Source organism: Mesoplodon mirus (genome assembly GCF_964341445.2).
Source record: "Mesoplodon mirus genome assembly, chromosome: 4".
Classification (NCBI taxonomy): domain Eukaryota; kingdom Metazoa; phylum Chordata; class Mammalia; order Artiodactyla; family Ziphiidae; genus Mesoplodon; species Mesoplodon mirus.
The window spans coordinates 33169946-33195290 of NC_138979.1; the positions used below are offsets into that span (position 1 = coordinate 33169946).

The 25345-nt window shown below is 37.9% G+C and overlaps 1 protein-coding gene across 3 annotated transcripts in view; it reads left to right on the plus strand.

Annotated features, from left to right (window-relative positions):
- Nucleotides 1–4982: 4982 nt before the first annotated feature.
- The window catches only part of ZFAND6 (zinc finger AN1-type containing 6), a 76216-nt gene continuing 55853 nt past the window's right edge, over nt 4983–25345 (plus strand). The window contains exon 1 of one of the 3 annotated variants that reach the window (XM_082619583.1): nt 4983–5123. The gene's annotated coding sequence lies outside the window, so the exon portion shown is untranslated. Of the gene's footprint in view, nt 5124–15017; nt 15107–25345 lie in introns of those variants that run through there. The other 2 variants (XM_082619584.1, XM_082619582.1) reach the window with 2 other exon arrangements.

A 25345-nucleotide genomic window follows, 5' to 3' on the forward strand; every position in this document is an offset into this window, starting at 1 on the left:
TTATGCTAAGTGAAAGATGCCAGTCACAAAAGACCATGTATTGTATGACTCCATATTTATGAAGTGTCTAAAACAGGCAAATCTGTAGAGACACAAAATAAGATTAGTGGTTGCCTAGGGTTGGGTGGAGGGATTGGGGGAAAAAGGGAGTGACTACTAATGGGTAGAGGGTTTCTTTTGGGGTGATAAAATGTTCTAAAAGTGATTATGGGGATATTGGCACAACTGTGAATATGCTAAAAACTACTGAATTGTACCCTTTTTAAAAACTGAATTATAGTTGATTTACAATGTTGTGTTAAGTTCAGGTGTACAGCAAAGTGATTCAGTTATATATATATTTAAAACTTTTCCATTATATGTTATTACAAGATATTGAATAAAGTTCCCTGTGCTATACAGTAAATCTTTGTTGCTTATCTATTTTATACATAGTCATGTTATCTGTTGATCCCATACTCCTAATTTATCCGTCCCGCTGCTTCCCTTTTGGTAACCGTAAATTTGTTTTCTATATCTGAGAGTCTGTTTCTGTTTTGTAAATAAGTTCATTTGTATTATTTTTTAGATTCCGCATCTAAGTGATATCATGTAATATTTGTCTTTCTCTGAATTGTATCCTTTGAATGGGTGAATTCTATGGTATATGTACTAAATCTCAACAAAGTAGTTTTAAAAAAATTTTTTTAAAGAAAGGAAAAGGATGAGGTTCTAGCTCTGATAACTGGAAATGAGGTATCACCATTGGCCAAAATTGGGACCACAGGAGGCAAGAATGTGTTTGGGGGAAGAAAATGAACCTTGGATATATTGAATGCCTCTGAGAACAGACACTGGATACCGTGGTCTGGAGCACAGAAAAGAGGAAGGGCTGGAGATAATAATGCAGATTATCATTTATTGAGCATCTATTAGGTAGGTACCTGTGCTGTAAATGTATTATTTATGTATACACTGCCAGTGAGAAGTGTTATATTAATTTAAACCCGTCAATGAGAGGGGGCCCTTTAGCTCTCTTACTTCCTGCTGTATCCTGGTTGTTACCAACACAGGCTGGCAGAAAGTCAGCATGCAATGTTCGCTGGATGAGTACAAATGTAGTATCTTTTAACCCACATAACAACCGTCTGAGGTAGGTTTTTGTCCCATTTTACAGGATTTGCTTAAGACCACAAAGCTAATTAGTAGCAGCGGTCTGTCTGAATTCCAAATCACTATGCAATACTGTCATCTCTCAGTACAGACTTGGAACTAAAGGGAGCAAAAGAGGCCATGTAAACCTAGTTTCTGCAAATTCATAACAAATATACGTGAATACTCAACTGTGTTAGGTGCCAAGGTTAATACAATGATAAACTGAGCAAGAATCTGAATGAAAAGAAATTTAAGATAAAATCCCTAGGAACTTGCTTATATCCTTGCCAGTTCACAAAGCTCTTTCACACATATTATTGCATTAACAGCCCCCCACCAAATTCCTAATAAGTGAAATACTACTGCCACTCCCATCAGGCTTTTACCCTCCACCTAAACTATATTCTCCAAGGTGATTTCCATGTTGCTAAATGCAACAGTCAATTCTCAGTCCTCTTCACACTTGAACTATCAGCAGCTTTTGATACTTCCTCCTTAACCCATTTTTTCACTTGGCTTCTAGGACACCAAACTCTTTCTGTTTTCCTCCAGCCTCTGTTTCCTCCTTCTTGGTCTCCCCTGTGAATTCCTACACTTCTCCGTGAACTCTCAATGTCAGAACCCCCAGGGCTCAGTCCTTGGTCTTCTTTGTACTCACTTCCTGCTCAGTCTCAAGGCTTTAAGTACCATTTATATGATGGTGACAACCAAACCGATATCTTCCCCTCACCTGAGCCCCAGCTCCAGCGATATACATCCAACTGCCCACCTGACATCTCCACTCGGACGTGTAAACATAATCTTGAATGCAACGTGTGCCAGAAGAATCTCCTGATCTCCATCCTGTTCCCTATTTCAGTTGCACAAGCCAAAAACCTGAATGTTACCTTTGACTCTTCACTGTCCCCCACTACGTCCCATCTATCAGGAAATTCTGTTGGCTCTACTGGTCCAAGTCACCGCTCTCTCTCACGTGGATGCAGACACTATCCTCCTAAAAGTTCCTGCTTCTACCCTGTTTGCCCTGTTAGTCCACTCTCAACATGACGGGAAGAATGATCCTTTAAAATATAAGTCAGATCATGTTACTTTTCTGCTCAAAACCATGCACTGGGGCTTCCCTGGTGGCGCAGTGGTTGACAGTCCACCTGCTGATGCAGGGGACACGGGTTTGTGCCCCGGTCCGGGAAGATCCCGCGTGCCGCAGAACGGCTGGGCCCGTGAGCCATGGCCGCTGAGCCTGGGTGTCCGGAGCCTGTGCTCCGCAACGGGAGAGGCTACAACAGTGAGCCGCGTGCCACAAACAAAACAAAACAAAACAAACCATGCACTGGCTCTACAGTAAAAGCCAATGGCCCCCCCAGGCCCTACGTGAGCAGGTCCCCCCTACCTCCCTAACTTCCTCTCCTATTCTCCCCAGCTCACCTGGCTCTAGGAACACCAATTTCCTGGCTGTTCCTGCCTTGGGGCCCATGTTCTAACAGTTCTCTCAGTCTGGAGTGCTCTTCTCCCAGGTATTCAGGACTACACCCTCATCTCTTACAATTCTATTCAAACCTCACTTTCTCAGTGAAGCCTACCTTGACTGCTCTGTTTAACACTGCAACCCACCCTCCCACATCCTCTACCCTGCTCTACTTTTTCTTCAGTCTATACCACTAACCATCTTCTAACTCACAACCTAAATACTTATTATGTTTTTTGTGTCTCCCCCATTAGAATGAAAAATCTATAAAGGTAAGTGATCTTTGTTTTGTTTGCTAATGTTTCCCAGACTCATAAAAAATTGAGACCCAGAGAGGTTGAGTATTGCTCAATGTCTCTAAGTAACACGTTTGATTAGGGATCTGAACCCTGGCCAAAATCCTAAATTCTTTTCATATAGTTCTTCTACCCAGTGACAAGAGGGCAGTGAACAGCTGAAAGTACCCCAGGTGGCCCAGGCTGCAAAATTATTCCTAGTACCAGAAGAATCCACCAAACTTTTATAGTTCACCGTTTCCTCTCCTTATACTTCTTGTCCTATAATGGCTTCCCATTCCCCACTAAGTAAAGTCAACTACTCAATTTGGCTTCGAGGATCTGTAAAATAATTGACCCTAACACTATCTCTAGTCTCCATTATAACCTAATCTCCAGTCCCCATTATCAGGGATGATGTCCTTGGGCAAAATCCTCTTTTGCTGCATTAGTCCATTGTTTGTAGGTATGTTTTTAAAATGAAACTTGAATGCATTTTACAACCACATTTTGAATACCTTTAGGCCCTGGGCAAGACCCTCCAGTTGACTACTGTCCCCCTTCTTTGGCTTACACTAGGTGTAACTTCACAGGACACTCCTTACCTTGCTCCTGAAGCATCTGTTTGACACCGCATAACATTTCACATTCTGTTCTTCAAACCCCCACACTGCATCTTCCAGCCTCTTTAGGAGAGCAGGAAAATGCTTCTTTTGGTTCCCAGCAGGCTGGGCCGTATGCACTCTTCAGTGCCAAAAACCAATGCCACCTTCTCCTTGAAAACTTCTTTCTGGCCCCTATCTCTCCTCTATAATTAACTGCTTCTTATCCCAAAGCCCTATTTCAAAACACCTTACCTTTACAGTCAGTCACCTCAAAATCTCTCTCCCCCCAGCGACACCCGACTAGGGTGAGGATAGCGAGATACTTCAAGCTTAAAATTTAAAGGGGCACCAAAAAGCTCAGTAATCAAGATAAATAATATTTTAATTACTATATATTTTTTAAATTAAATTCATTCACTTTTTTGGCGGGGCATGTGGGATCTTAGCTCCCCAACCAGGAATCGAACCCTCGCCCCCTGCATTGGAAGCGTGGAATCTTCACCACTGGACCACCAGGGAAGTCCCTAATACTATATATATATTTTTACTATGTTTTTTTAAACATCAAAATTAGTTCCAAAAAAAAAAAGATTCATGAACAAAAACATCAAATATAAAATTAGAGGATCCTCAGGACTCGGTCCGCCTCCTACCTGCCGGCCCCATCCGAACCCCTCTTTCACGGTAGGATTGAATATCCTCGAACTCCGTTCTTGTACTTCTTGAACTGCATGTGAGCCGGAAGGCCGAGAAACTGCGGGGGAGCCATTCTCATCACCCCACGCCCCAGCGCAGTAGCGCGGCCTGCTCCACTCAGCCGGGAAGCGGACACGCGCTTTTGGAAACGCTGGGAGCCGGGTGCCTGTGGGGGCGTGTGTGTCGGTGCATATATATGTGTGTATGTGGCACACGTGTGCACGCGCGCTTCTCTTCTTCCTTCTGTTTCCAAGCCATGGCTCAGGGCGGGGCAGAGTACTGCCTTCGAGTACGCACCCGGACCCTGGACTTTGCGCTTGCAAAGATGGAGTGGGGGGCACGAGGTTGCACGTGGGGAGAGCTCGGAATTCCTCTTGCACAACTGGCAGGTGGAGCGCAACTCTTTCTGGCGCCTCAACCCGGGACAGGAACATGGGACTCCCTTCGAGGTAGCAGAGGGACCTGAACCTACTGCCCCCGACCCATCACATCCCCGCAAAACCCCTCGAAACGTCCTCCCGCCGCCGGGAAGAGGAACCCAAGGAGAGCGGAGGAAAGGACAGTGGAGGCGGAGAGGGCGGAGGAGTGTCTCCCCTCGCTCCGCCCCGCCTCTTCTCTGGGCCCTAGCCAATCGCTGCGCGCTCCGAGCCCTGGCCCCACCCCTCACCACCGGCTCCGGCCTGCGGCTCCGCCCCGGCCGGTGATAATTAGGCTGCGGGCGGGGGGTGCCGCGTCAGCGGTAGGAGCCGGCCAATCCCGGAGCTCTCCCCCGCGGCCGCGTCACAGACTGAACAACCAAACAGAAAAGTTTAATAAACAGCAGGCGGAGGGGCTGGTGGCGGCGGCCGGGCCGGGGTGAGCAGGGCTTCTGTGGCCTCACCTGTCCCCATTCACCGGCGGCGACCGGCGGCGGCGGGCAGCGCGTCAGGCGGAGAGAGCCGCCGCCAGGTGAGGACCGCGGCCCACAGGGCCCTGGCGGCCCGGCGCCACCCCTCCCCCTCTCACTCCCTTCCCCCACTCGGCTGAGGCTGAGGCGAGGCCCTCCCCCGGCTCTTCCCGGCCCGGGGGAGCCGGAAGCAGAGGGCGGCCGGCGGGCGCAGCAGGTGGTAGGCCGGCCGCTCGCTCGCGGGCCCGGGCCGGGCGTTTGCTGAGGCGCGAGGGGATTCCCGGCCCCGGGGGCAGGGGCCGGGGCGCAACGGGCCCCCTCGGGCGCGCGCCCGGCGCTCGCGGTCCGGGGCTTCCCGCCGGGGGCGGGGGCTGGCGCGCAGAGGTCGGATTCCTACTCCGTGCGGGCCTCGGGGGCCGCTGCGCTCGCCGCTCGCACCCGGTGCCAAGCAGTTGGCGGGTGAGGGGTCGGAGGGACCCCGGGCACCCTCGGGCGCGTCCCTGTCACCAACCCCGGTCAAGTTCCCCGCCCCGCGGCTCCGAGCCTGAGTCCTTTTTGGAATGTTTTTCACCTGCCGTGTTTTCAAAAGCCGGCGAGGGGGAAAGTATAGCAAGTCGGACTAGAAAAGGGGATTGGGGTCGGTCTCTTTTTGCTCTGTTTCTCTTTGGTGGACTCAGGATTTCTGAATTTTCCTCTCAAGTAGTATTTTCAAGTTGCCGTCTAGCTACGTAAACAAGTACAGCAGAATATTGTGTTTGAAATAATTTTAACTTTACGTTGAAAGCTTGTGCTAAACCACACGATTAAGGTGCTCTGATGATTTATCTTCACAGCTAGAAGGTCGTTCAACATTGTGAAGAAGTTAAGGGCTTAGGGTTACACACGGACCATTTATGTTGAAAGTTGTTTGGCGGTAAAAACTGGTTAGTTTTTAATGGTTTAATGCTCCGAGAAAGAGTAGTCCTCTTGCAGATCAAATTCGGAATGTGACTTTCTAATGTAAAATCCCGTACACTTTTAAGGTTAGTTATGTAATATTTATATTGCCAATTTTAGGACACTTGCCAAGTTTCCCTTAGTCTAGGGCTTCAGGGGAAAATGTTCTCTTTCTGCAAAATTCCCAAACAGGTTGTCTCTTGACTTTTTTTTTCTTTAACGTATTAAAACACATTTAATGAGACAGGGATCGCAAAGGTGTACAGGAGGAGTATTTAGGGGTTGTTGGATTATTATCTTGATTGTAGTGATAATTTCCTGTGAAATTATCGCAACAGATCACATTTTACACTTTAAAGTATGTGCAGTTTATTGTATGTCATACCTCCATAAAGCCCTTTTTTGAAAAGCCAAGTATTCAAAGTATATTTGATACCACAAAAGTATGAATACACACAATGCGGTATAAAGAGATAAAATATATTAAAACTCCACGATTTGCACCCCCAAACCAATAACTGGAACATTACCAAAACTTGCATATGTTTATGAGTTTCTTACCTGTGTTATACCTCTGCCTCTCCTTACTGAGGTAATCATTTCAGTCTAGTGGATTTTGTTTACCATTCTGTTTCATTTTTTAGAAAGTTTCATCACATAACGTTTGTGTGCTCAGTGTGTTTAGTTTGCTTTTCTTTTGAGCTTTAGAAAAGTGGTATGCGACTGTAGTTCAGTCCTTTCATTGCTGTACGATATTGTGTTAATCTTCTGTAACTCATGGGCCTTCAGATTATGTTTTTGATTTTGTTTTGCTGTCAACAGCTGTGCTTCATGAACATTTCTTGTTTCCTGGCTCCTGGTGCACAAGTGCCAGAGTTTCTTTAGAGTGAATGTAGATTTCATTGGGAAGTTTTAGGTTGTCAGGAGTAGAAGAGATTGAAATACTAGAAATAAAACAAATGAAAAACTTTAGGATTCTCTTTTATGTTTTAATGGAAGATTCATATCCGTAGTGGTTGGTTCATAGTTTTTGAACATTTGCATGAGAAACCAGGATTCCTGTTAGTCTGTATACAATGAATCTTTTCCTTGGAAATCCCGTGGTAAGAAGTCTGGCACTATTTGATACCTCCTTTTTCAGTGCAAAATGTAAACGTAGTAGGAAAAACACTTGATTGGGTATAAAATAAATCACTCTGTGTTCCTCCTTTCCCCTTTGTAGTCTCTGGCAAGTTACTTAAAACTTCTCTTGTGCCTTAGTATACTCATGTAAAAGAAACCTGTCCTAAGTTTATCCTTTCAGTTATGCAGACTTTAGTTAAGGGGAGCACATATGGAATGGCAGAGCCTTTAAGGAAAAGGATTAGGGCCAAAGTGTTATTCTCTGGAATTACATTGAGTGTGTCCTTGGGAACATTTTTGGAAAAGGGTGTGTGGTGAGTATTTACCAGGATATGTTAACCACACATTTAAGTACTTTTTATTTCCTTTGCCTCAGATTTGGGAGTGCTTTTATTTATCATGCAAACAGCAATGCAAAGACAAATTAGGGAGCAGTATTAACTTCCTGATAACGGTGTGTGTGTAAGTAATATGAGCTTATGTATATCTTTGAATAAGCTGTTTTTTATTTAAAGGCATGTGAGATGGGGTGTGTGTGTGTTTTAAACAGTGTATGCAGCCTGCAGACAAATGTCAGGATGCTTTGTTTTGATAGGGCTATTTTATCGTGTTAAAAAAAAACAACTCACTTTTGTATTTGATTATAAGGGCATTTTTTTTCAAACTTTCAGAAAAGTTACAAAAAATAAATAATCATTAACATTTTGGCAGATATACCCCCCGTCTTTCTGTTTTTGTGTATTCTTCATATCCTAAACAACTAAATGTTGAATTGTAAACAATACTAGACTGCTTCTATCTTCAAACTTATCCCAAATAAGATCCGTCTCAACATCTTTGTTGTACAAAAGATGGTGGTAGTAGTCACCTAACTGGTACCTTTGCTTCAACATTCTCTCCCCTACCGTCTACTTGCTTTTCCTGTGCAGAACAATCACTAAAATGTATAAATTAGATTATGTTATTCCCAGACTCAAAACCCTCCACAACTTTTCAGTACACAAAATAAATTCAAACTTTTTTATACCCTGGACCAGCAATGTCCAATGGAAATATAGTAGGAGTTACAAATGCAAGTCACATAAGAAACTTAAAATTTTCTGATAGCCACATTTATAAGAAAAAGGGAGAGAAACAGGTGAAATATTTTTTAACCGAAAAATATTATGATTCAACAAGTAATCAGTATAAGAAATTATTAATGGGGTATTTTACTTACCTTTTTTCAGACTGTCTTCGCAATTCGTTGTGTCTTTTCCACTTCAGGTACTTTTTAGGCTGGCCTTGCTTGTGGCTACAAATTGGACGGTGCTGCTCCAGACTATCAGGCCTGCCAGCTTCATACACTTATCTCCTGCCACTCTCCCCGACTCATGTACCCCCAGTAATACTGGTCTTTTGGGGGGCTCATGAGCATGCCAAGCTTAGTTCTCTTAAAATTGTTGTTCCTTCTGCCTGGAACGCTCAGTCGTGTTTTGCTCAAAAGTCACTCCTTTTCAGATGCCTTCTCAGACCACTTTCCCTGATGACTCTGTTACCCTTCTTCGTTTCCTTTTAGAACCTGATATCTGAAATGATTTATTTGGTTATTGTCTGTATCCCCTGCTTGACTGTAAACTGCTGGGGGGCACAGGATTTCCTCATGTTTATCATTAGGTCCCCATATATTAAAAATATAATTTTTAAAAGGTGCATACCATTTCATCTTATGAAAGTACTGTAATTTAACTAGTCACCTGTTGTGTATAGCGTGTTACTTTATCCCATTTTCACTATTATAATGTGGTGAAGAACATCTTAAGAGCTAAATCTTACTATATATTTCTCATTCCTTTAGGATTCAGCCTGTCTTAAAATTGCTTAAAAGATATGAACATTTTTTATCTTTTCATAAATACTGACAAATCTTGTCTTAAAAGTTTGACTAACAGTATAGTTGACCAAACCTGTGTAAAGTTTGACTGAAAATATGAGAGAATACACATTTCCTCCATATCTTTACCAAGAAATAGTATTTTCTTTCCTTCTTTTCCTTTCCATAAGATTTATTATTTATTTCTTAGAAATTATGATAATGAGTAGAGATATAGGTGTTGGACATCTAGTTTGTCTTTGGCTCATTTGGGGTGGTGTTTTATGTTTGCGATACCCTTTTTAGCCTTTTATATATTTAGGATAGCCACCCTTTGACACGTACTACAAACATTTTCCCTGGCTCTTCATTAGCCTTTCATTTGCTTACGATATATTTTTTTTAATAATGTAGAAGAGTTTTTACCTTTTAGGAAGTTTAGGTTAATACTTTCTTTTTATATTTAGCTTCTACTTTCATATTTAAAGAATTCTCCTACCCAGATAACTGTTTTCTTCTAGTTCTTTTGTGGTTTCATTTTTCACATCCGTCTGTTTTCTGTTCATCCAGGATTTATTTTGACATAACATGTGAAGTGAAATAATTGTCCTTATTTTTCCTTAATAGTCAATCAGTTATTTCAGCCCCATTAAAGAAAACTTTTTTTTTGTCTTCAAATAAAGCTGCTTTTGTCATATACTAAATACATATATGTTTGGTTCTTTTTACCTTTTATTCTTTTTAGCTTTTATTCAATATAAATCAGTGCACATGGTTTTAGTAACTGGGAGTAATAATGTGTTTTTATTTTGTTGTTGTTAAGTCTTACCATCCCCCTTTTCCCCCCAAATTTTTGGTTGTTGCTTTGTTAGTCCTCGAGTTTTTTAGTTGATTCTTTAGGGTCTCTTTAGTTGATTCTTTAGGTTTTTGGATTTGAATTTTTAAATTAAAAAAATACTGTGTTATTTCTACACTTAATGTTTTATGTTGTATAATGAAAAAAAATTTAATGCCATTAAGTTTTCCTTTGAACCTAGTTATAGTTCTGTTCCTTAAAATTTGACAAGTAATATTTTTATTAAAATCCCTGCAGTTGCAGTTTTCATTCATTAAACCATTGCTCCATGCTAGTTGGACGTTGTGCTAAGTGCTGAGGACACAATGATGAAAATGATACAGGGTCTTTGCTCTCATGGAGTTAACAGTCTGTTGGAAAAGCTAGGCTATTAACAAACCAATGAGTAAACAGTTTTCAGATTTTTACAAGTGCTGGGAAGGAAAGAAATAGGGTGTGCTGATAGAGATTAGAAGGTGCTAGTTGGATGTCCTGAGAATATAATGTTTAAAGTTAGTGGTGATACTAAAGTGTGTTTGAGGAGTTTTCTTAGCTTCCCCAGTCTGTCAGAACATTAAAAAAATAATGACACACTGAACTTTTTCTGTAAAAATTTTTTGTAAAAATTGCCTTGCAGACAGCTTCAAACCCCACCCTACCCCCTCCACCCCGTATCTTCCAGTTGGATTACTGCCTTAGCGCTTGTCCTGTATAGAAAATTTGGAACTGTGATTCTGAGTTCTAAGATCAGGAAAATGCTGGGGGAAGTTTCCCAAGTAAAGGGAACTGCTAGCACAAAGGGGACGAAAAGTACCTGGCTTGATTTAGGATTTGACCGAGGTTGGAATGACTGGAGTTTACTGAGTGAAGAGAGTGGGACAGACTTTATTGCAAGACTTATTATTGCCAAGTGGTAAGGCTGCTTCCACTTCGCCGCCACCTTCCTATCCTATTTATATTCCATGATCCAAATCAGTTGCCTCCAAGTAACTTTGTTCTGCTCCTTGATACTTTCCTTCAATATTTCTACTGTATTTTCACTTTTTTCCCATTCAGGATCTTTGCATATGCTGTCCCCGTTTGCTTAATTGTGATTTCCTTGATGAATTAATCCTTAATGCTGGCAAAAGAGGTTAAGTTCTTCTGTTGGCTGTATTTACTATTTTCACATTGGACACATTTGCTTTGTTTTAGCATCTTTTTCTTCTAAAACTGCTTTTCAATCTGGTAGTTACTAGCCATTTGTGGCTATTTATTATTAACTAAAATTAAATAATATAAAAAAAATTCATATCCACAGGCTTACTAGTCACATTTCAGATGCTCAGTAACCACATGTGACTAGTGGCTATTATAATGGACAGCAAAGATAAAGAGTCTTGTACAACGATGAAAATTTATCTTAATTTATAAATAATCTTGTGGCTAATAGCTATGGTATTTTATTTAAGTTTAAGTAGCCACATCTGGCTATTGAAATATGGCAAGTCTGAATTGAGATGTGCTGTAAGTATGAAATAAGAACTTGATTTCTAGCACAAAAAAGGGGAAAGAGCTCACTTTTAAAAATATTGATTACATATTGAAGTAATGCTTCATTACTTTTAAAAATGCTTTTACATGTTTTGCATTAAATAAAATACTACATTTAATTTAACTTTATTGAAATGTTTTAGCGTGGCCACTAGAAAATGGAAAATAGTAGGTGGCTCGCATTGTTTTTTTGCTGGACAGCACTGGTCTAACTCTAGACTGTAAGTTTCTACAATGGAGGCACAGTTCACCATGGCATCCACAGCAGCCAGTGGTGCCCAGCATATAGTAGGTGTTAAGAAAGTTCGATGAATGAATAAACTTTTCAATAGGTAGAGAATGCTCCCTATTCAACTTGTGCTTTTTAAAATTGTTGGTTTTCTTCATGACTAAAATTAAAAATGTTTTCCTGTGACTTGAGAAAAGAAGCTTTTCTTTTGATAGCTATATAAAAATTATCCTTATGAAATAATTGCTATGCATCATTCATCTTTTGGGTTTTTTGGGTTTTTCTGTTTTTCTTTCCCTGGCTTAGGCTGCTAAAGAAAGGGAAATATAAAGTCTGCCAATCTGTTTTCTTTCATTTTTCTATATCTAGCAGTTTACTTAGATGATCTATTGTGTGTTATTTGGCACATGAAAATTTATGACTATTAAATCTAAATAATTGAGGATTATGAATGCTTTTTCCTTTACTTATACTTCAGTCTCAATATTATGATCTCTGTTCCTTTTTAATTTACATTTATTGGTGACCTTGTTTATTCCTTTAGATTTAAAGCAATTTACTGTCTTATAGAAAGACATCTCTTCTATCAACTTGGTTTATGCTTTCTAATCTGTTTATTTTCTTAATGTTTCCTTTGTGTTTAGTATTTTGCTGAATGGGCCATCACCGCCTTCCTTCTCTCCCCATTCTCACCTTGTATTTTTTTCCCTTAACGAGTTAGAAGATAGTCATCAGGAGTTGCAAACTCAAATACATACCTCACTTTTGTAGACACCATGTATTTGTCAGGGAAATATTTCTTAATTTTTTTTTTCCTCCGTTAGTTGGTGTTTTTCAGACTTTATCCTTAGTGACCCTAGTCATGTTTTTGCTAATGTCAGGGTGGTCCTTTCACCTACTACTGCCTTAACTACCTGTATTTATATTTTATATTATACCTGTAATTATATTTATATTTATATAGCACCCAGGGATACTACTGCCAAGGATTAATTTCTGTTGTAGGAAGAATAGTTTGAGCTATTCTCAGTGCTTAAAAATTCTATGGAAGTTTTCGCCCTGCTCTGTATGTACCAAAAGTTGTTCCTAATAGTCTAGGTATTGATTCTTTGTATAGGGTCTTTTTAATCAAAAGTGAAATGAGACCAAGTTGTTCAGTGGCTTGTGCTCTTCTAAATTGTTTTCAGTTGATAGGTTTGGGAAAACCTCTGAACTCCCACAAAGAATATACAATACGTCCTTTGAATACTTGATGTTCAAAAAGTGGTATTGTCACATGCAATCTGGGAGCCTTGAAGCTTTTGCAGCCTCCCTGTTCCTATGAAGCAATATTGTTTTCAAATAATCTCAGTTGTGGTAATGCTTTCTTTTCGTTTATTTTTTTGCTGTTGTTTTCTTCTACTATGGATTTAGAAGAGGAATAAACTATCCTTAATTTTAACCTGTAAGCCACCTAAAATGATATTTATCAACTTGAAGTCCTTTCAAGTAGGTCCTGGAGATCTTTGAACAATCTGGAATAGCTAAGTCTATATTTCTCTTTTCTGTTGGTTATAGATTGAGAGTGGTTTTGGTGTTAAATTAGTGTATGTTCTATGTGTTTGTTTTACACAGATAATTAACTTCGATGTGAAAAATTGGTGTTAGAACAAAGGTTCATTTGGTTCCCATAACTGTCTACTAATTTTATGCTTGGCACATTTTAAGATTAAAATATTTGCCATCTTTTTTTCTATAACCCTGTAAAATTTTGGCCATCTAAAACTTGTTTTATGATTAACTCAAGTTCTATGCTGTAACTCAAATTATGTATTTTTTCTATTGTTTGTTCCTGTACCTCTTCTGCTTCCAGTGTCCTTTTGCAAGTGTTCACACAGTGGGAAGAAAACCTGAACTTGACTCGTGAAGTACTGGGCATTCACAGCCACGAATCCTTGCAAAGGATTTTGGGACTAGACCTCTGTGAATTGGCTCTTTCAATTTGTCCACTTAAAAGGCATAATAGATTATGCAGCTGTTTGGGCTTCTGCAGGGTATTACTCCATATTCATGTCTAGTTGCAATTATGTGAATTTTCAGTTTCTTACAAAGGCTTCTCTTTGTATTCAAAACAAGTTTGTTGGCTTTATGTTGTTCTAATGTATGAATTTTCTTTGAGGAAAAATGCTTGAAAGGTTTTTAACTTAGAAAACTAAAGTCAAATTAAAAATTATATAAACTTACTGAATATATTTTAAGAAGGAGCTACGCTAATTTGCTATAATTTTGAATCTGTTTTTATAAATCAATTTTTCGTAGAGGTTAATATTTAAATGTCATTCAATCAGATAATGATTAATGTCAGAGTAGTAGTTAATGGGTCAAGCTCCTAAAAACATACAGTTCTAATTAAAATAAACATAATAAAATACAGCAAATTTAGTAATGTATAAAGTGACTGTAGGTCTTTTTTGTTGAAAAATCAGAATCTCTGTAGTAAAAATAACATTTAACGTAACTTACTATTTTAAGAGGCATATGTATACCCTTCAGCTGTACCTTAGGGTTTCCATGCCACCCTTAAGTAGGGTGCAAAATAGTGTCTACCCATCTCTTAAAAAAATAATAATGATTTTTTAAAAAAACAACTTAAACCATCTCAAACTTTATATCCGAACATGTTCATTAGAACAAGTTGCCTTCTCCTTTTATAGATATCCGTTTGCAGTGGATAAGCATTATCCTTGCCAAAACTCGCAACGTCAGACCTGTAAATGTGGTAATGTAGAAATAATGTTTCTGCCTCATTTTTCTTCAGTTTCAAATAGAATTATCAGTCTGATGTCACTGAAAATTTCATTCTATTCTTGTGATACTGAGAACATAAGTATCAGTGAATTTGATAGCTTAGAAATGAAATTTTTGCATTCAGTGTTTTAGTGCTATGTATTTTCACTTAAGATGTGGTTTTATGTTTAAGTCTTAGAGAAAAGACTGTTTCGTTCTTATTAGCAAAATTTTGCAATGGATTTTCTGTTGCCGTTTTAAAATTTTCATACAAAATGTGAACTGTACTGAAAAAGGAGTCTTTATAAAGCATAACTTCACCTTCAGGCTCTGTAAAAAATATCAAATGATTTAGCTTAAAAGCATTGTATTTTAAACAGTTGTTCGCTGAACTGCAAATTAATGCTGCTTCTGTGAGATTTTCATTTCTGTTACCTGGTTTATTTATTTTTTACCTAGACAAAAGAGTAAGCAAATAGTATGTGATGGGAAAACTGAAACATTACCTACTGTTCCTTTAAGAAACCAGCTTATCCAGGGGGTTTTAGAGTGTTTACCTAACCTGCTAGCAAGGAAAAGTTCTTTAAAATAATGGATATTAGCCGTATCCAATCACAATTATCAGTTTCACTAACAGGGAGGAGATTTTACTCTTCAGCCACTAAAATTGGAGAAGGTGGAGCTTGGTATTCAGGTTTGGTTGCTTTGGAGTACAGCTTCAAGTGAAGTTAATCTGAGGTGAAGCAAACAGAAAATTGTGGAGGTTTTGTTGGTAGGATTTTTGTTCTAATCTTTTAATGATCCTTTATTTTACACTTTTGCTCCTTTATGCTTCTGTGTATGTTAGGTTTTGTCATTGTTGCTATTTTCTGATGCAAACTGAACATTAAAATTAAGCAGGGAAGCAGAACAAAAGGGCTGTTTGGACAGGAAATAGGTGTTAGAGAATCAAACTTGACTTTCTTTAAATTACTTTTAGTTCAGAATTTAAGTGTCATTAAAAAATACTTGAATAAAAATCATCTCCAGTAACAGGCTATTCTCTTGGATTGGATGTTTGAGGAGTCATTTGTCAGTTTTTGTAAATGACATCTTGAGGAGGTCTATTTGATATGTCATTTTCCTTGAGCTTAAGATGTTATTAAGTTGCTAAAAGACAGATATATGTGGTAGGGTTAAGTTGGTCCCTTTTAAAGAATTGAAATGCCAGCTGTTTAATTTTTTTTTTTATCCCCCAGCATACCTCCCCTTTTTAAAAACTTCAGTATACTTTAAATCTAGCAATATTGTTGGCATTTTTAATATGCTTATAATTTTAGTTTTGTTTTTTAAAAGATCATGGATTCATTTTATATAGAACAAGGTAAAAACTTTCTCCTTCCTTCAAACTTCATTTCTTTCAAAGGTGGACATAAAGTAATTGACACCCTTTTGAAACAGGAAATGGATGGATTTCTATTTTTCAGAGGTATAGGTAGACTACCAAAACTTAAAAAAAAGTATCTATGAATCTATTGACATTTCTTACTTACGAAATAATTGTAGTATGTTTCAGTACCAGAAGTTTCCTTTAGAGGCTCTTGTCTTTATATTGTTGCTCTTTGATCGCATAGAAATTAAGGTATAGAATAATTTGAATAATCAGTATACTTGTATTTGCTATGCTGCTTCTTCCAGATCATGCAAAAGTTTTTAAATTAATGCTTTTCTGCTCTGTCTATTGCATAAGCAATACTATAGTAATAATAAAATCAAGAAAAGTCACCCAGATATCCACAAGAAGATCATTGTGAGGTGGTCTTATTTTTCCCCCTCTTCTATTCTGCACCTTACCATATTCTTATATTTTCCCCATCATTGTAAATAGAGGCAGTTTTATGTTTTTTCATTAAACTATATCATGTATTTTTAAAATTGTTTTCATTTCATTTGCTATATAATTCTCTTAGGTTAATGGGACCTTAATTTATCTAGTCTTTTACCTGTTTTACGTTTAGATTGTTCGTTCCTAATTTTTCACCATTTTAAACGGTATTGCATTGAACAAACCTCTTTGTGTAAATTTTAGAATACTTTCTTCTTTATTTCTTTTGGAAAAATCCCCTGGAGTGGGCTTACCTAGATCAAAGGATATAAACACTTCAGTAGCCAAATTGCCTTTCACAAAGGTTATTCCAATTTATATTGCCACCAGAAGAATGTGCTTCAAAATTTCTGTAATGGGTAGCCCCTTAAGTGTTCTCATTAAAGTGTGCCTCTGAAGCTCTCTGACTTGTTGATTAGTTTTTGCCTAAACGAATAGCCTATTTTAAATTCCATTTTCCAAGATGTAGATGGATCTAAATTCATTTTCTGGACATTAAGATTAGCTGAAGGAAATTGGGAGAATTTTTACCCACTTAAGTGAGCAATTATATCTTTGTTGGTTAATATTGTATGTATTGCTTCATTTAAGTAGAGGGCTTAATGTTTTACATTGGCATTGTTGTTCCCACCAGCTTTCCTCAGTACATGTTTCTTTGGTAAACACATACCAGAAGAAGTATTTTCTTTTAGGAAAGTACATCAGAAACATTTTTTTGAGAGGGGGCGGTAGTATTTGACTTAACTCTGAACAGGTATGAGTAGCACATTTCTGATTTTTTAAGTACAATACAGAAACAATTAGTATGTATAGATCTAGGTTTTAAAATGATATATTACACCTTTCCAGTATTTCACAGGCTTTCAATAGAAGGTAAAATGACTACACACACGTAGTGTGTTACTAGTCCTGTGTTGTTTCCGTTTGTCTGTAAGAGCATTCTCTGTTTGACAATAACTTCTGCATTATGTATGTACTCTTGCCAGCTAGTTTGTTAAATAGAATAGGCTGTAACTGTTCAGGATAGGAACTTGTTAACTAATGCACCAGAATAAACTTAAAAAGTTGTTTTAAAGCAAAATCCTGTAAGACATTTAAAAATTCTAATTTTAATTTATAAATGGGAGCCAGTGTTAAGTCGTGGGTTAAGCTCTAACTCACTGATGGAACCAGTAGTTGAGCATGTATGTATAATCTTGAATTAAATAGTCTAGCTCATTTTGCAGTTTAAGTAATTTATTTTCTGTAAATTTTTGCTGATAAATTTAGTATCTCTAATTTTCAGAGCTAACGTTGGTATGTTGGTCACTGTGTTTGTTTCAGGGGGATTTTTTTTTTTCTTTTAATGCCTATTTTGTTTTTCATGGCTTAAGAGTTTGATTTTTCCAGATACTTTGGTTTTCTTAACATTTGGAATGGAAGAGAAAAAACTTAAAACTCATCACTTTTAATTAATGAAATAATTGTCGCAAAATACATTTTCTCTGCATTTAAATTTGCTAGATGTTTCAGAACTTTATACAGATAATCTAAATACTTTATTCATGAGTAGAACAATTGTTTGAGTTTCACCTGAATATTTAAAATTTATGTTGGTGCTTAAATATTTATATCATATTTCCTTTGTTCTGAATTTGAGAAGATGTATTTAATTTTCTTCTTAAGAGATTCATCTTATTGCTGCCAGATAGAGATGAAGGTACTTGTAAATATAACAATTTTAGTGAAAGTCATTCAAATTTGGCCGTAGATTACATTTTGATGGGTACCCAACATAAAGGTTTACCTACTCCTCTAGTACTCTGGTAACATTAGAACCTTGAGAACAGATAATCTTTAATTGTTTCTCTACTGTACTGGTCTCTGGTTGCAGAACTAGGGAGTATCCTTTTTAGTACACTAGTTTCATTCAGAGTGTAGAAGCCAGTTCTCTAGAGGGAGAAGAATCTCTAAATGACCTAATATTGATGCAAGATAACAGTAGTGATAGCTCTATTTTATTCTTTTAGAATGGAGGAAAAAAGTGATCCAGAGGGGGAATATTAAATGCATTCAAAGTCTCTATTGTTCATCTCCATTCAAGGGGAATACGGTGATTTTTCATTTTCTTAATGACATAAGAAAAAAGGTTAAGGGGCAGCAAGTTGGTAAAACTTGAAAGAGCCTAGAAACCGTGGCTTAGTAATTACAAGGTCTCTTTGTTCTGTGTAATAGGGGGACTTTACAGTTTTGCAATGTTTTTCCTGTATGGCTTCTTTATAAAAGTAGGTAAATGTTTTAGGAGGGTTTTGTTGTTTTTGTTTTTAAATAACTTAGGAATGCTTATTTATTAACTGATGTGTATATTAACCTGTTTGGCTGAATCTGATTTTCTGCATTTGTATGTCATTAGGAAAAAAAAAGAACTCAAAACATTATTGTGGCTAGTAATGTTATGGTAGCAGGGAACAGATCCATCTATCTCTCTATACCTTTTTTATCCCTCCCCAAATAAGCATCTTGGGTACTTCCCCTACTCCCATGTTTTTTTGTTTGTTTGTTTTGTTTTTTGGTCAGTACTTGATTTCTTAGGAAAATTTAGCACTACTGACTACTCTTTACTTCTTGAAACTCCTCCCATAAGTTTAATGATATGCCTGGGCTTCCTTCTGTTTGTGATCTCTGTCCTTGCAAATGTTTCCTCTTTACAACCATTAAGTATTGGAATTTTGTAGGATTCTGACCTTAACACTCTTCTCTCTGTATACTTTTTGGGTAATCTCCAGTCCCATATCTTTAGTTAACATCCTGTATATATTAACAATTCTGAGATTGGTATCATGAAAAGTTTTTTTGTTTGCACTTGAGACCCCTGTTCACCCAGCTCATGAATGTTTCTTCCATACCTGTGTTAAACTCAACAAAGCTAAACTTATCTGCTTATTTTGTCCTCCCCAGCAGTATCCCTCAAGCCCTTTTTTCCCTCCTCTCACAATAAGTGGGTATTACTATCCATGCCAGAACCCAGGTGTCATTCTGATTCTTCCTTTTCTTCATCCCCAGTTAGCCACAACTTCCTATTGATTTTAAACCCATAGTAACTCTAGGATCCATCCTTCTTTTTCTTCACCATCTTAGCACACATCATGCTATGGTTTCTCAGATTACTAAAACAGCATCCTGACTGATCTTCACTTCCAGTTTTGGCTCTCTGTAATACATTCTTCACTATGCATTCACATCTATCTCTCTGCTTAAAATTCTTTAGTGATTTCTTATTGCCCTTTGAACTTTCCTAACTACCAGCTAATTCTGTGCTAAGCATTCTCTGAGGTAGTCACCAAACAATCTTAAGAGGGGAAGTATTGTTACCTTCATTTAACAAGTGAGATGATTTAATGAGAACCTACCGTATAGCACAGGGAACTCAGTGCTCTGTGGTGACCTAAATGTGAAGGAACTCTAAAAAAGAGGGGGTATATGTATATGTATAGCTGATTCACTTTGCTGTTACATAGAAACTAATACAACATTGTAAAGCAACTATACTCAAATAAAAATTAATTAAAAATACAAGTGAGATGATTTAGAAATGCTTGCTGATTTGTCCAGGGTTGCCGTAGCTGGTGAGTGGCTAGCATACTTTGAACTGAAGTTTGCCACATCAAAGTCCTTTTAACCACCCAGCCATGTGCCTTCCTAAGCTAACCCCTACTTACTTTTCCATCTTCTTTTTTCCCCACACCATTCTGAACTATTTGCAGTCCCTTCTTCTAAGACATACTCAAAACTTGTTGCCTGAGGACTTCTCTGGCCATCCAGTGGTTAGGGCTCTGCGCTTCCACTGCAGGGGGACACAGGTTCGATCTCAGTGCGACCTAAAAAACATGCTCAGTGCGACCTAAAAAACAACAACTTGTTGCCTGAGCCTAAAGGTGCTTTAAGGAAAACAAACATTTTCAAAGAAGAATTTCTGACAATTTTTTGGAACACTCCAAAAAGATGTGACATTTTAGCATCCCTAGAATGTAAGAAGATAAAAGAATGAGACATAGGAAAAATAAAAGTAGTTTTCCATATGGGGTTAGTTTTGAATGTCAAAGCTGTTGAATTCCTCACATTTAATAAAAGCTTGAGACCTAGTTGTGTAAGAGGAAGATTAGGGAAAGTGTGAAAGCACTTTATCTGAGCTATTTGAAATGCTAATGACCTCCTTAAATAGCTGTTAGCCAGGACGTTGTGTTCATTTTTTCATCCAGGTGTATAAAGAATCTACCTGTGAACACAAGTCATATGAGGTACTGAGTAACTTATAGGTAGGGAAGTAGGCTCCATATATTTGTTTATATATCAAGTATATCATCAAAAAAGTTAAATATTGCAGCGAATCTTGCCTAGAAAGAAAATTGAGATAAACTGAGAAATAGTTGACTTGGAATCATTTTCATTTCAAGTATTTTATTTCTTTCCTCTCTCTCTCTCTCTCCACCGTCTCCCTCCAACATATTTTAAGGCAAAAGGACCTCCCCTGGACCAAAAAACCCCAAGAACCTTTTAAATCTATAGCTTTTAAAGAAACTTGGTGTTAAAAGAAAAAGAGCAAGTAGATAGACTTTTGTAAATATAGGTAAATATTAGTCTCTTTGAAGGGTTTGATTTCTTAACTATAGTTGGGAATTAATGTAATTATAAATTTTTAATAAAAATCCATGGTTGCCCATTATAAAAGCAGAAGTTTTTGTTTTTACCATTAAAGTATTTTAGAAGTGGAAAATGCCATACTACTCTCAAGTTTTAATTTCGTATATTTTACTATCCAGAGTAATCTTTTGCTTTTTTTAAAATAATAAAATCGTCAACTAACAGCTCATTTAATAGATGTTAAATGTTATAATACATTCGTATAATAATAATAATAAAACAAGAAATTTGAAAATAATGTATTACTTAGCTTTGATAAATAAGAATACACAGTTATTTCTCTTAAATGTTTAGATAATTACTTAAAATATATAATGTACCCCTTCTGAATGAGAACCAAATCTTGTTAGCTATAGAACTGTATAAAATACATTCACTTTTAGTAGGAAAAATAAGTCTTGGCAGATTAAAGTGGAAACCTATACTGAAAAGGTCTCATTAATTGCTTAAAATAATTGTTTCAGTAAGCCAGTTCTTGGTGAGCTGTATGCATAGAGGCTAGTTGGTTGTCAAACCCAGTTGACTAGTCAGGTGAGTTTACAAAGTGCTAAAAGACTGGTCCTTCTCTGAAGGATTCCTATCTTATAAGTCAGTATTGTATATTACTGAGAGCCAAATTGTGGTTTGTTAAAAATGATTGCTGTAGGAGACAGAGTCAAGATGGCATACTAGGAGGATGCAGAATTTGTGTCTCCTCACAACTAGAGCACCTACCAGGCACCGGTGGGGAACCATGGGCACCTAAGGGGACGGGAGGAACCCCCAGTGACCGGCTTGCGGGATCTTGGTTCCCAGGCCGCAGGTTGAGCCCGAGCTCCTGTGGTGGGGGCTCCAAGTCCAAACGGTTGGACTAACAGAGAACCTCAGACCCCAGGGAATATCAGTTGGAGTGAGGCCTCCCAGAGGTCCTCATCTCAGCACCAAGACCCAGCTATATCCAACTGTCTGCAAACTCATGTGCTGGACATCTCAGGCCAAACAACCAATGAGACAGGAATACAGCACCACCTATTTAAAAAAAGAAAAAGAAAAAGAAACGACAAAAAAAATTGTTACACACAATGGAACAAGGTAAAAACCTACAAGACCAAATAAATGAATAAACAGGCAACCTACCTGAAAAAGAATTCAGAGTAATGATAGTAAAAATGATCCAAAATCTCATAATCAGAATGGAGAAAATACAAGAAACATTTAACAAGGATCTGGGAGAACTAAAGAGCAAACAAACAGTGATGAGCAACACAATTACTGAAATTAAAAATACTCTAGAAGGAATCAATAACAGAATAACTGAGGCAAAAGACTGGATAAATGAGCTGGAAGATAAAATGGTGGAAATAACTGCCAGGGAGCAGAATAAAGAAAAATGAATGAAAAGAATTGAGGACAGTCTCAAAGACCCCTGGGACTACATTAAATGCACCAACATTCAAATTATAGGGGTCCCAGAACAAGAAGAGAAAAACAGAGGGTCTGAGAAAATATTTTAAGAGATTATAGTCAAAAACTTCCCTAATATGGGAAAGGAAATAGTCAAGTCCAGGAAGCACAGCGAGTACCATACAGGATAAACCCAAAGAGAAACACGCCGAGACACATATTAAAATATCAAAAATTAAAAACAAAGAAAAAATACTGAAAGCAAGGGAAAAGGAACAAATAACATACAAGTGAATCCCCATAAGGTTAACAGCTGATTTTTCAGCAGAAACTCTGAAAGCCAGAAGGGAATGGCAGGACATATTTAAAGTGATGAAAGGGGAAAACCTACAACCAAGATTACTCTACCCAGCAAGGATCTCATTCTGATTCGACAGAGAAATCAGAAGCTTTACAGACAAGCAAAAGCTAAGAGAGTTCAGCACCACCATACCAGCTTTACAACAAATCCTAAAGGAACTTCTCTAAGCAGGAAACACGAGAAGAAAAATACCCACAAAAACAAACCCAAATCAGTTAAGAAAATGGTAATAGGAGCATACATATCGATAATCACCTTGAATGTAAATGTAAATGTATTAAATGCTCCAACCAAAAGACAGACTGGCTGAATGGATACAAAAACAAGACCCTTATATGCTGTCTACAAGAAACCCACTTCAGGGCTTCCCTGGTGGCGCAGTGGTTGAGAATCTGCCTGCTAATGCAGGGGACACGGGTTCGAGCCCTGGTCTGGGAAGATCCCACGTGCCGTGGAGCAACTAGGCCCGTGAGCCACAACTACTGAGCCTGCACGTCTGGAGCCTGTGCTCCGCAACAAGAGAGGCCACAACAGTGAGAGGCCCGCGTACCGCGATGAAGAGTGGCCCCTGCTTGCCACAACTAGAGAAAGCCCTCGCACAGAAACGAAGACCCAACACAGCCAAAAATAAAAAAATAAATAAAAATTAAAAAGAAGGCTCAACATAAAAAAAAAAAAAAGAAAAAGAAACCCACTTCAGACCTAGGGACACATACAGACTGAAAGTGAGGGGATAGAAATTTCCATGCAAATGGAAATCACAAGAAAGCTGGAGTAGCAATACTCATATCAGATATAATAAACTTTAAAATAAAGACTATTACAACATATAAGGTAGGACAGTACGTAATGATTAAGGGATCAATCCAAGAAGAAAACATAACAATTATAAATATTTCTGCCCCCAACACAGGAGCACCTCAATACATAAGGCAAATGCTAAGAGCCAAAAAAGGAGAAATTGACAGTAACACAATAATAGTAGGGGACTTTAACACCCCACTTACACCAATAAACAGATCATCCAGACAGAATATAAATAAGAAAACACAAGCTTTAAATGACACAATAGACCAGATAGACTTAATTGATGTTTTTAGGACATTCCACCCAAAAGCAGAAGAATACACTTTCTTCTCAAGTGTTCATAGAACGTTCTCCAGGATAGAGACCCATATCTTGGGTCACAAATCAAGCCTTGGTAAGTTTAAGAAAACTGAAATCATATCAAGTATCTTTTCCGACCACAATGCTATGAGACTAGATAATCAGTTACAAGAAAAGAACTATAAAAAATACAGACACATGGAGGCTAAACAATATGCTACTAAATAACCAAGAGCTCACTGAAGAAATCAAAGAGGAAATCAAAAAATACCTAGAAACAAATACAATGAAAACACGACGACCCAAAACCTATGGGATGTAGCAAAAGCAGTTCTAAGAGGGATGTTCATAGCTATACAATCCTACCTCAAGAAACAAGAAACATCTCAAACAACCTAACTTTACACTTAAAGCAATTAGAGGAAGAAGAACAAAAAAATAACCCCAAACTTAGTGGAAGGAAAGAAATTATAAAGATCAGATCAGAAATAAATGAAAAAGAAATGACGGAAACAGTAGCAAAGAACGATAAAACTAAAAGCTGATTCTTTGAGAAGATAAACAAAATTGGTAAATCATTAGCCAGACTCATCAAGAAAAAAAGACTCAAATCAACAGAATTAGAAATGAAAAGTAACAACCGACACTGCAGAAATACAAAGGATCATGAGAGATTACTACCAGCAACTCTATGCCAATAAAATGGACAACCTGGAAGAAATGGACAAATTCTTAGAAAAGCATAACCTTCCGAGACGGAACCAGGAAGAAATAGAAGCTATAAACAGACCAATCACAAGCACTGAAATTGAAACTGATTAAAAATCTTCCAACAAAAGCCCAGGACCAGATGGCTTCACAGGCGAATTCTATCAAACATTTAGAGAAGAGCTAACACCTATCCTTCTCAAACTCTTCCAAAATATAGCAGAGGGAGGAACACTCCCAAACTCATTCTATGAGGCCACCATCACCCTGATACCAAAACCAGACAAAGATGTCACAAAAAAAGAAAACTACAGGCCAGTATCTCTGATGAACATAGGTGAAAAAATCCTCAACAAAATACTAGCAAACAGAATCCAACAGCACATTAAAAGGATCATACACCATTATCAGGTGGGGTGTATCCCAGGAATGCAAGGATTCTTCAATATATGCAAATCAATCAACGTGATACACCATATTAACAAATTGAAGGATAAAAACCATATAATAATCTCAATAGATGCAGAAAAAGCTTTTGACAAAATTCAACACCCATTTATGATAAAAACTCTCCAGAAAGTAGGAGTAGTGGGAACCTACCTCAACATAATAAAGGCCATATATGACAAGCCCACAGACAACATCATTCTCAATGGTGAAAAACTGAAATCATTTCCTCTAAGATCAGGAACAAGACAAGGTTGCCCACTCTCACCACTGTTATTCAACATAGTTTTGGAAGTTTTAGCCACAGCAGTCAGAGAAGAAAAAGAAATAAGGAATCCAATTTGGAAAAGAAGAAGTAAAACTGTCACTGTTTGCAGATGACATGCTGCTATACATAGAGAATCCTAAAGATGCTACCAGAAAACTACTAGAGCTAATCAATGAATTTGGTAGAGTAGTAG